Source organism: Tenrec ecaudatus, chromosome 10 (genome assembly GCF_050624435.1).
Source record: "Tenrec ecaudatus isolate mTenEca1 chromosome 10, mTenEca1.hap1, whole genome shotgun sequence".
Classification (NCBI taxonomy): Eukaryota; Metazoa; Chordata; class Mammalia; order Afrosoricida; family Tenrecidae; genus Tenrec; species Tenrec ecaudatus.
In genome coordinates, this window is record NC_134539.1 from 80,139,567 (window position 1) to 80,152,011 (window position 12,445).

Sequence of the window (12,445 nt, forward strand, 5' to 3'; positions counted from 1 at the left end):
TCAAGTGTCTGTCTTGGACATAGTGTATTTTTAGCACATATCTATTGCTCATTTAAGAAGGAAATACTTGTATTTTCCCTCTCTAACAGGTTTCTTCCTTATAGGGGTTCCAACTTTTGCAGCCTTCGCTCTATCTAAAAAATTCTCTTTCAATATATAATCATTAAAAATATTTAAAATTGGCGATTTTACATTTATTTTGTACTAGGTCTGTTTTGAAGCCTGGTCTTTTTTTTTTTACTCTTACCAATCATCTCAATCTGGACTTGCCACCTTTCAGGAGTTCAGTAGCCACATGTGACCACACACCTCTAACCAATGTTATAAGACATGACATAAAATGTCATGTATAATTTCAAAACCACTAACCAGTTCCACAGGGGTACAATGAGGCTTTCCACTCCCATGAAAATTTGCAGGTTCGGGGACTCACAGAGACTGTTCTACCTGGCAACATAGGGTCACTCTGAGTCAGCATTGGCTTGATGGCAGTTAAAGTTAGGTCCTAGGACAGCGGTTCTGAACCTGTGGGTCGCAACCCCTTGGGGGTCGAACAACTCTTTCACAGGGGTCGCCCTATTCATAATAGTAGCAAAATTACAGTTATAAAGCGGAAACTAAAATAATTTTCTGGTTGGGGGTCACCACATCATGAGGAATTGTATTAAAGGGTCGTGGCATTAGGAAGGTTGAGGACCACAGTCCCAGGAGGATGACTAGCGATGTTCTCTAACACAGAATGACAATGATATCTCTAATATAAACACAAATATATGTATATAAATAACCATAGCTGTAGGAATGGACTTTGGGCTGCCACTTAGTTCTAGCCCTAATCTAAGAATGATTTAGTTCTCTTATGACAGGACCCTTCTTGATGCTCGCCCTCATGAAGAGATCCCTGAAGAAACGGGTGCTAGAGCAAAGTGTGGTGAAGAAACCAGATGGTGCCCAGTTATCGGAAAGAATAGCACCTGGGATCTTAAAGGCTTGTTTTCTTTTTTTTTTTTCACTTTTTAAATTTTTTACATTTTATTAGGGACTCATACAACTCTTATCACAATCCATACGTACACATACATCAATTGTATAAAGCACATCTGTACATTCTTTGCCCTAATCATTTTCTTTTTTTCTCTCCTCTTTTCTTTTTTTACATTTTATTAGGGACTCATACAACTCTTATCACAATCCATACACATACATACATCAATTGTATAAAGCACATCCATACATTCCCTGCCCCAATCATTCTCAAAGCTTTTGCTCTCCACTTAAGCCCTTTGCATCAGGTCCTCTTTTTTTTCCCCTCCCTCCCCGCTCCCCCCTCCCTTATGTGCCCTTGGTAATTTATACATCGTTATTTTGTCATATCTTGCCCTATCCGGAGTCTCCCTTCCCCCCCTTCCCTGCTGTCCCTCTCCCAGGAAGGAGGTCACATGTGGGTCCTTGTCATCAGTTCCCCCTTTCCAACCCACTCGCCCTCCACTCTCCCAGCATCGCCCCTCACACCCTTGGTCCTGAAGGTATCATCCACCCTAGATTCCCTGTGCCTCCAGCCCTCATATGTACCAGTGTACAACCTCTGCCCTATCCAGCCCTGCAAGGTAGAATTTGGATCATGGTAGTTGGTGGGAGGAAGCATCCAGGATCTGGGGGAAAGCTGTGTTCTTCATCGGTACTACCTCGCACCATCATTGACCCATCTCCTCTCCTGAACCCCTCTATTAGGGGATCTCCATTGGCCGACACTTGGGCCTTGGGTCTCCACTCTGCACTTCCCCCTTCATTCAATAGGGTATATATACATACATATACACATAGATACATATACATACACACACATATATACATATACACACATATATCTTTTTTTTTTTTGCATGATGCCTTATACCTGGTCCCTTTGGCACCTCGTGATCGCACTGGCCGGTGTGCTTCTTCCATGTGGGCTGTTTGGCTTCTGAGCTAGATGGCCGCTTATTCACCTTCAAGTAAAGGCTTGTTTTCAAACAAGCAGCCATCTAAGTAAGTTATCAACTAGTACACATGGAAGAAGCACACCAGCCTGTGTGATCTCAAGATTGTGCATTAAATAATACAAGTCTAAAGGAGGGGATGGTATCTGAACTTAAATTGTAAACACCAGGTTTGCCAGAAGGCTATGAATGACGGTGAAAGCCGAAAATCCATTTGCAGGTTCTACCCATGGATTAGGCCTCTGGTGAATCCCCTCCAATCATAGTTGAAGGATGTGAACATAGTCCATTGTAGAGTCTATGGTGGCAGACACAATTGTTAGGTCAAAATGAAGTATCTTTTCATTTGATCTCTCTTTTGACCCATTTTAAAGCTGTTTTAGTTTTTAAAAGTAAAAAAAAAAAAGTGAAGAGGAGAGACTTGTGTATTAAGTCCCTGACAAATCCCCTCTGACCATGGGCCACGAGTGTGAACAGTCTTGCTACAGTCATGCAGAATGCAACAGAGAGAGGATTGTTGCAGATACAGTTAGATTGAGATTTAGCACCAAATTTGTTCTAATCTTTAATATTTTCTGCTTTCTTTTCAATAGAGTTTTAAAATCTGTTTTACTTGTTATTGTTGTTACTTTTGTTTTAATGTTTTTTGGGGGGTTTAAAAATTTTTTAAATCTTTTTTATTTTAATAAGTCACTTTATTGGGGGTTTCTACAGCTCTTATAACAACTCATACATCAATTGTATCAGGCACATTTGTACACATGTTGCCCTCATCATTTCCAAAACATTTTCTTTCTACTTGAGCCCTTGATATCAATTCCTCTTTTTCTCCGTGCCTCCCCCACCTTCACACCCTTGTGAACCCTTGAAAAATTATAAATTATTTTTATTTCATATTTTCACCCTCTGCTGTCTCCTTTCACCCACGTTTCTGTTGTTCATTCCTCAAGGTGTGAGGGTGTTGTACATCAATTCTTTCGATTGGTACCCCTTTCTCCCCCTTCCCTCCCCACTCCCCCCTACTTTCATGGTATCACGACTCTCATTGTTGGTTCTGAGGGGTTACTCTGCCCTGCATTCTGTGTGTCAAAGGTCTTACCTGTACCATGTGCATGCTCTGCTGGCCCTTCATCCACATGTCATAGCAGTCCACAGTTCAATCATACCAAGAAGAACTGTACAACCAACTTTAGAACTTTTCCTTCTTCCTTGTACTCATTGTTATTAGATTAATTTTTTAATTGTGGTAAAAACATACGCAAAAAAGCATTCTTCAGTTCAACAAATTCTACATGTATAATTCAGTGTCACTGATTAAACTCTTTGTGTAGTACAACCATTATTAATATCCTTTTCCCAGTTATTCCACCACCATTAACATAAATTCAATGGCCCCTAAGCAAAATCTTTTCCTCCTTCACTCATGGTAACCACTGGTCAACTTTGCTTTGTTTTCTTTTTTTAATATAAAATTCACATATACACTTCCACAGTGAAGTCGCTTTCAAAAGGAGTTGTATATACATTCGATTCTAATGCTCCCTCACAAGGTGCCCCCCCCATGTTTTAATGTTTTCTGTATATGAAACCCAGGATAGGTAAACCTAGAGAGACAGTAACTGGATTCATGGTTCCTTGTGGGGAAATCAGGGGGGGCTGGAGGCAAATGGGGAGCTAATAATGATGAGTACGAGAATGAAGAAAATGCTCTAAAACTTATGGTGGTGATGATTGCACAACTCTTCTTGATGTGACTGAATGATGAATTGTATATGTGAGTTATATGCCAACAAAACTGTCAACAAATACAAAGTATACTTATTTAAAAAGAGAGATCAAGGTTAGGGTACTATAAAGAAGTAGAGAGGTCCCATAGCCAGGATCGGGTGAGGTTGGGGCCAAAGCAGACAGCTGAGAACCAAGGAGTAAGATAAGACTGGGACAAACGGGATGACTGAACAGACAGATAATGAAAATGCACATGACTGACCGAGGGTCCACATATCCCCCTTACTTAAGGACTGTCTCCACCTCCACTGTCCTGCCCCCCTCAAAAGGAGGTGGAGTTTGTCAGTAATGGGTTAAGTAGATCCAGCTGCAATTATTAAAGGGCCTTGGATTATGAAAATGGGGAAGTAAATTCAAAAAAGGTCTAGCAAACATACAAAGCCTACACTGATCATTCCACGTTTGGATGGAGACTTCCTAAATCAGGTGAACGAGCTTCAAAGCTTAGCTATCCCCTGAACCCCTCTGAGCTCCTTTCCTTTATGGGGCTCCTGTTGCTGTCAGTAAAATAATGGATTTTCACTAAATAGTCTTTAAGATCTCTTTCAGTTCTCCAACTTTATGAGCCTAAAGCAAGCAGAGGTCACAGGCCTGGCCTGACATAAAACACCATTAAGTAAGACTCGTCCCTGGAGACTGAGCGACCACAACAGCCCTGTTTCTCCAAGTGCTTCAAGGATGTGTGCAGAGGACGTGTGCAGAGGCTGAGGGGGAAGGGTTTCTGGGCACTGTGGTATTCTATGGGGTGAACTGAACATGTTCAGGTCTGGGGAGGCAGCAAAAAAGAAACAACAGGTTGGGGAGAAGATGGAGGCAGATTAAGGGGTAGGGGCTGGGTGGGGGGTAGACAAACCCACAACCAGGGAGGCAAAAAGAGAAAAGATAGGGAGGGAAGAGGGGAGTCAGCATCCATGCTGACTCATAGTGACCCTGTAAGACAGGGCAGAACTGCCCTGTGGGTTTCCGAAACTAAATTCTTACAGGAGTAGAAAGCCTCATCTTTCTCCTGATGAGCAGCTGGTGGTTTAAACTGCTGACCTTGCAGTTAGCAGCCCAATGCTTAACCCATTACACTATAAGGGAAGGGTTTAACTCCAAGTGGGAATCAGGCAAGCCTTTAGTTGAAGTGTTAGACAGGCTATCAGAAGTGGGGATGCAAGAAGCAGGGTGTATCCAGGTGGGGAGGGTCAGGAAGGGAAAGACAGGAGGCTCCATCATAGACAGGAAGAGGTTAAGGCTGGGAGAGGAGTTTGGGAGAAGAGAGAAAGTAAGGCTTCCCAAGTTCCCAACTAAAGCCATTTCTGAAGGTTAGTGTGTCAGGTAAGACATGACCAGTCAGCGGGGCAACAAAGAGACTGCATCAGCTACCTTGCACTCAGGACCCAGCTAAAGGGCGTTGAGACCTGACCCACGAGCCTCTGAATCTCACGAGCACCCAGACAGAGCAGAAACACAGGCGGACACATTAAGATAACCAACTTCCAAGCCCATGGGTCCTCCTGAATTTGAGGCAATGGATCCTGTTCCAATGCTAATACTCAAAAGACAGTAACAACAGTTAACCATACACTTATGCCACATATCAGCCACTAGGTTAAGCTTAGTTTATTTTTACATTATGTCTCTTAACCTTCGAACAATGGCACCCATAAAGAAGGCCTATTACCGACCCCAGTTTACACTCAAGTAAAATTGAGATTCAAGAGGGGAATTAACTTGCCCAAGGTCACACATCTGGCATTCAAAACCAGTTGCATGTCACTAACTCCAGAGCCTTTTAATCATTGTGCTATTTGAGGTCAACATTAGCCAGGACAAGCACCAGTACTATGACTTTTCCCCAACATTTTGAACCACACAACTTACAAAGGGAATAGCATTATGATGTCATTGCCATTGAGTCAATTCTACTTTGTGTGCCAGAGAACTGCTCCATCGGGTTCACTGGGCTGCACTCCTTGTAGAAGCAGATCACCAGACTTTCTTCTTCAACATCACTGAGTGGGTTCAAACCAATAACCTCCAGGTGAGCAGTCAAGCACAAACTGTTTGCATCACCCAGGGACATGAATGGCACAATATTCATTCATTGCCATTGAGTCCATGTCTCCTAGTGACCCTATAGGACAGAGTAGAACTGCCGTCGTGGGGTTCCAAGACTGTGACTGTTTACAGGAATAGAAAGCCCCTTCTTTCTCCCTTGGAGAGACTGGCATAATAGGGGTTACAAAATAAATAATAGGACAGGGAAGGAAGAGAATACAAGTCCTGAGTATTTCCTTCCTACAATGTGATTTTATCTACTTTATTTTGCAAAATTAATAAAATCAGACTAAAATAGATTTTACTATTCCCTTTTGACCAATGAGAAAACTGGGGCTCAGAAAATGGAATCATTCATGCAAGACCATCTCAGTAGTAAACAGCAGGTGCCAGAGTCTGACCTATTTGTACATAATGGTCCCAGAGGAGACGGAGGTGCAAGTTCAGGCCCAAGGCCCCTTCTCTGTAATGTCCAGCCTGTCTAAGGCAGGGAGCAGGGCATGAGGGAAGTTCAGATTAGCCTTCATTCAGCAAGATAGTATTTCCATCTAACACTTCACACTGTGAGAATCTTCTCCTCCAATCTTATTAACTTCATTTTTGATCACAAGCAACTTGAAGTGCCTAGACAGAGTAAAATTTCTAGAAACAACGCCAGCCTTTTGACAAGTCCCAGAAATGACTGCACAGTGGAACATAGTAGAAGGTTGGGGCTGCTTTTAATCGGAACGATCTGGCGACGACCACATATTGTGATGTGAAGGTCCAGCAGAAGCCATGACCCGTTTCAGAAATGTTTTCTCTTCTGAAGGGCTGAAAGGAAAACTTCCCTTTAAAGATGTTCGATCTGCACAGGAACAACCGGATGAGGGAGGGATGCCCTCAGATAGCGTGCACTGGAAAGTGGGTTAGTGCAGACATAGATGGGTTTTTAAAATGGAGCATAGTAAATAAATAAAACTGAATAAATCTTTTGTTTTCTCTTGTCTGTCTGCTCTCCTGGATTGACGTTTTTCTGCGTCTTATTTTGTTGTCACTGGAGTTTTGCTGTGTGTGTGTGTGTGTGTGTGTGAGATTTTCTTCATATGAAATCCAGTAACTACATTCCTTCTGGCTCCTTCTGGTTATCCTTCCCCTCAGAGAGGATGGTTGGAATAATGTTGTTGTTGTTGTGAGGTGCCATCGAGTCAGCTCCAACCCATCGCAACCTTATGCACACGGAATGGAACACCACCTAGGCCAGCATCATCACCATGACTGTTCCTATGCTAAGCCCATTCTTGTAAGCATCTCCTTGAAGACCTTCCTCTATTTTTGCTGTCCTTCTACTTTACCAACCATGATGTCTTTCTCCAGGGAATGGTCTCACCTGAAAACATGTCCAAAGCAGGTAAGATAAAGTCTTGCCATCTTTGTCCTTAGGGAGTACTCCTGCCATACGTTTTCCAAGACAGATCAACTTGTCCTTTTAGTAGTCCAAGGAACTGTCAATAGTCTTCTCCAGCACCATAATTCAAATGCTTAGATTCTTCTGTGAACTCCCTCATTCATTATCCAACCTTCACATGCATACCGAGGCAACTGAAAAGACCATGACTTGGATCAGGCACACCTTGGTCCTCAAAGTGACATCTTGTTTTTCGATGCTCTAAAGAGTCTTGTGCAGCAGATCCTTCCACTGCTGATGTAAACTGTATACATTTAGTAAGACAAAGAAATATACAGAGCTTCATTCCCAGACCTGACCTGCTCTGTTAGGCTTATGAGTCCTTCAACATTTGAGTCCAGCCTCAACTGAATCAGTACTTTCTGTGTGTCAGGCCTTCTGCCAGGCTTGAAGGACCTAGAATGAACCAGACAATGCTCACCTTCAGTGGAAAATCCAGTCACTAATTATAATTGATCATGAAGGGCAAGCTCAAGGTTCAATGAAAGATTAAAACTGGGTAGCTGGGGGTAGGAAGACTAGTAGTTAGCCAGGTAACAGGGGTCAGAGTAAGAAGAACATGTTAGGCAGATAATAGCACATTCAAGGACCTGTGAGGAGGCCAGAATGGGAAAGCAGAGAGGTGGATGGAGAGGACTACAAGAAGGATGAACCCGGAAGGGATAATCCAAAGCGCTCATGGCCTGCAGACCCATTAAAGACTGAGTGTCGACCCTACAGACACTGGGGAAACAAACCAATGAAATTTCTGAAGAGCCACAGTGAAATGGTTGGAGCCTTTTAAACTGCAGGTGAAAGAGGGAGTTAAATGAGACAGAAGTGCCTGCAGAGGTGCCCAATGAGAGATCAGGGCTGAAGCAGAGGAGCCGGTGTGCTGAGAAGCAGCACCTGAAACAGAGAGGTGGGAGAAGGGGACACAGGGTGTGAGGGATGACTGGGAGCAGAGAGGGGGAGGAGATGTGGGTAGCAGATGTCATGTTTCTGGCCTAGCCAGGTGAACAGATGTGCCATTATAAGAGTTCAGGTACAGTGATAGGTTTCTAGGGGAAAAGATCATAACTTGATTGGGGGATTAAGTAGTGGCGGTGAGGCCCATCAGACTTAGGCTGCAGCCTTTCCAGCTTCCAGAAGGAAGCAGGTTCCCCGTAGACCTCAAGCTCCCTTGTTCTGCCAGTACCTGTAGAACCAATTTCCAAGAGCCTGGGGTCTGGCACTTGAGACTTCCATAATGGGACCACCCTATTCTCCACCCTTCACCCTTCCTGTGCTCCAGCCAGACAAATCGCTCCATGTACATGCCATGTACATGCTTCCCAGAGGCCTTGCCTGTGTTTAACAGTTTCCTCTACCTGGAATGCCCTTGCCTTCCTAGCTGGTGTCCAAATCAAACCAGACCTTCCACGTCACAAGCAAACATAACCACCACTGCCACCACCACCCCGGGACACATGGCCCATTGTCCCGCAACTAGAAGTACTCTATTCTCTCCCCTCCCAGACAGCCTTTAGTCTCTCCCCTTGTAATCATTTACAGAGATCATCTTTCCCCACATCCACCCTTCAGTCCCCTGAAGCAGCAGGCAGAGCGCCCTGCACATGTGTCTGGTCAATATGTGCCGAGTGACTGAACAGTGGGCATGAAGCCACCACTCCAAGCTGGGCCCAGCAATGCCGAGGAGAGCCATGTGGGGATCATTCGAACAAACTGCTCCTCTAATTGCATTCAAATCTACAGCTCCGCACAGAGACCTCAGACATCTGGCCACCTCACACGTCAGCCTTCCTCCAGACGCCACGCAGACTTTCAGGGCTGTCTCAATCTCGACTCCAGCTCTCTGCAGCTTCAGCGGGGCCCTGGCCACATCCACAGTAGGAGAACAGCCTGCAAAGAGGCTACCCGGGCCGCAAGAGCCCCTTGAGTGCTTCACCTGGGGGTTGGAAAGGATCAGGGGGCTACTGCAGCAGTGGCTCCGAGCCCACAAGGAGGGGAAGGAGACAGAGGAGTGGGGTTGTTCTCCGTAAAGTGGATCAGGTCAGCGAGATGCAAGGGGCGTGCCTCCTCCGAAAAGCCCATTCACAACGCAGAGCTGAGCAGACCAACACAAGGGGAGGAAACAACAAACAGACCAGAGCATATTTCAGGAGTAGCTTCTATCCAAGAATCTGATTTTCCACTAAGGAAAAGGCAGGCTGCCTCTAAAGATTCAAATGTCCAATGCCTACAGTCAGGAGAAAGAAACCATCTCCAGGCATAAATTTAAAGTTTACTTTAAGCTCTCATTTCCCTTGAATCAGGACTTCAGAGCCTACAGCTCCTGCAGTTGGGCCCTGACTGTCCGTCCGCCTGTCTAGTCAGAAGACAAACAACACAGGGCTATTTGTAATTATAAGCGGGGGTGGGGGAGGGGCTAATGAATCTCAGACCAGTCTGGGAGCTTGCCTTTATGGATCATAAAATCAGATGGCTTCTTCTCACCCCACAAGCTGACATGCCAATGAGGCAACCCCAAGTCTTGATAGGCAGAAAGAGGTTGCCAGGGCTACTCTGTGAGAGGCCAGGGAGGAGAGCCTGCCCATTAGCCCTCTTGTTGCACACAGACCCCTATGTATGTCCTGACATTCAGCCGAAATTTCAGCTTGCAAAATCCTATTAAAAAGCATTTCATTTTTAAACACCTTGAGGTGGGAAGGAAAGTCAACCCAACTCTCTCAATGGCACACAGGTACAAGCCAAGTCAGAAGTTGCCAAAGTGCGTGCTTTTAAAATATCAGCCAGATATAAATAAAATGTTTTAAACACATCCTTCCTGGGAGTCCCGAGGAAAGCTGTGTCCATAAGAAGACGGCTCTCAGTGGAAGAACACACTCAGGCACTCCCATCTCCCAAAGCCCGCCCAGCCCCAGCGCTGTGCCACTGCCCAGCGAAAGCAGAGCCCCTGCCTGGCTACGGCTGCTTCGACCACCCAGACCAAAGGAACTGCAGTGGTGCCCAGACTCCTTCTGTCTTCGAGGAGTCTGAAGGAGTCTCCTTGGAACTCAGGTGGCCCAGAATGGTCGCTAGCTGTCTGGGACCCTCCAGGGACGGACTTCCTTTCCTTGGAGAATCAACCCAACCCTCGGAGACCACAGGAAGACTTAGTAAGAAATCAGAGTGAGCTCCCGCATAAAGGAAACTTTCTAAAGTCCACTCTGGCTTTAGGCTGAGGGCCCCATATCTGATCAAAGCCACATAAAGATTAAGGCAGCCTGTCTTTAACACAAATGATTTGCTGGGACCATTACTCATCCAACTGACTCCTCACCAGGATCCCAGCCAACCAGCTCTGCTGCCACCTGCTTAATCTCCACTTAGAAGCCTGTGTGGTATAAACACAAACGGTACTGTTTGGAGCAGACAGGGGTCTCAGAGTTGGATTGTCCTCAAGAAGCAAAAGACATATTAAGACAAGGAAATGCTTGATGGGCATTGGTTCCTGTTACTGTCATATTTGGAAGTTAATTCCCCCTCGACAGCCATTCCCAATTGTCTGGAGACTGTACCTCACCCATACCCTCCGCCTCCATCAGTGTGGAATATAGGCTGGTTAGTTTGAAGAACCCCACTAAGAATCCCTTGCGTAGGAATTTGAAAACCAGATGAAGGAAGGGAGAAAATGAAAGTCTTTGAAGCTTGAAAGCTCTTGAGAAGCCAGCGTTTGCCCTCTTGACCTGGCCAGGAAGGCAGAGGAAGCCAGGAGAAGCTACAGGAGTAACAATGGGCAGAGGAAAGAGAGATGAAAGATTAGTCTGGTCAACCTTCCAGGCCCTAATTGCAGCCTCTCTCCACTTTCAGGTTCTATGAAACACTCCATGAACCTTATGGCAATTTCTGCTTCCTGTCAAGCTGGCTTCAGCAGTTTTCTTTTATTTGAAAAGACTCACCTGGCCTCCCATTGTTGTGGGCTCACATAGCCTTCCTCCCAGGAAGCCTCTGGGGAAGGAGGGGGAGAAAGGGAGGACTTGGTAGAGGCGGAGGTTTGCAATGCTCCTCTTTCAGAAAAAATAAAGCAAGTTAGAGTCCCGGGGCTTCTTGGAGGGCTTCTAGAATATCCCTGTGTGCAAATTTGTTTCCTGGCTCCCACCCACCAGAGTAATAAACAGTGCCCTAATCCTTCAGAAACGGAAAGGGCAGAGGTTAAGACAGACTATCCTATCCCATTGGCACCTTGGGTGGATTTGCTCCAGAGAAAAGCCAGTCTGGTCTCTCACGGGCTCGGTGAATTGGAGCAAATTCCCAGAGGCCGTACAACAGGAAGAGGCACGACCAAGGTCCATACGCCATAATTCACGCTCTGACCTAGCTTTAATAGGTCTCACCTATCAACTCTTCTTTCCCTAAGGTCTCGGTAAGGGAAGCATTTGTGACCATCAGTGATAATAAGGAAATTGGATCCCATCTGCATGCCCAGAAAAGAAGCTTTTTATAACCACAACCTTCATGAGGGAGGTTCTAATAGATGGAGGGCGCCCTGCTCTTCTGAGCACCTTTACAGAGGTGAGGATGCGTGTTAAGGCGGAGGCAGCAGGCGCTCTGTGCTGTTATGTCTAGTGTAGGGAGATGGGTGGTCCCAAGGGAAATCCAGGAGGGAGGATGCGAGAGGAAGAAAGAGCTGAGAAGGCTGGTAAAATCTGGGAGCAGTTAAGGAACCCTGATAAATCCACAATGAAGGGGCATCCAACGGGCATTTGAGAAATAAAGCCCATCAAACTCCAAAGCAAACCTGTGGCCATCAAGTTGGCACGGACTCCTGGCGGCCCCGTGTCTCCGCGAGCAGAGCTGCTCCCAGGGCTCCCTTGGCTGCGCTTTCTGTGGAAGAAGCCCCATGGTGCTGCTGGGTGGGTCTCTCTGTTAGAAGCCACACACAAACGTGGCCACCCGGGGACCCGTGTGATGCTTCCAGTGCCTGTTAAAGCTGTTAGTGGGGTTCCCCAATTTCTCTTTCAGCGAAGTCAATGTGGGGCCCTAATGCTCTGTGCTCATGGGGACGCTGCAGGACAGAGGAGAACCGGCCCTGTGAATTTCTCAGACTGTACCTCTTTATTGGAGTAGATACCCCAAATCAACCTGATGGCAGTGAGTGAGTGTTCTGTACAAGAGGCTCTTCAGGAGGAGCCTAAGAGGCGGCACCATGTATATATTCCTCCATGTC

The 12,445-nt window shown here is 45.8% G+C and overlaps 1 protein-coding gene across 2 annotated transcripts in view; it reads right to left on the minus strand.

Annotated features, from left to right (window-relative positions):
* Positions 1-12,445, minus strand: part of RALGPS1 (Ral GEF with PH domain and SH3 binding motif 1) — a 362,265-nt gene that overhangs the window by 253,697 nt on the left and 96,123 nt on the right. The gene's annotated exons all lie outside the window — the stretch shown is intronic.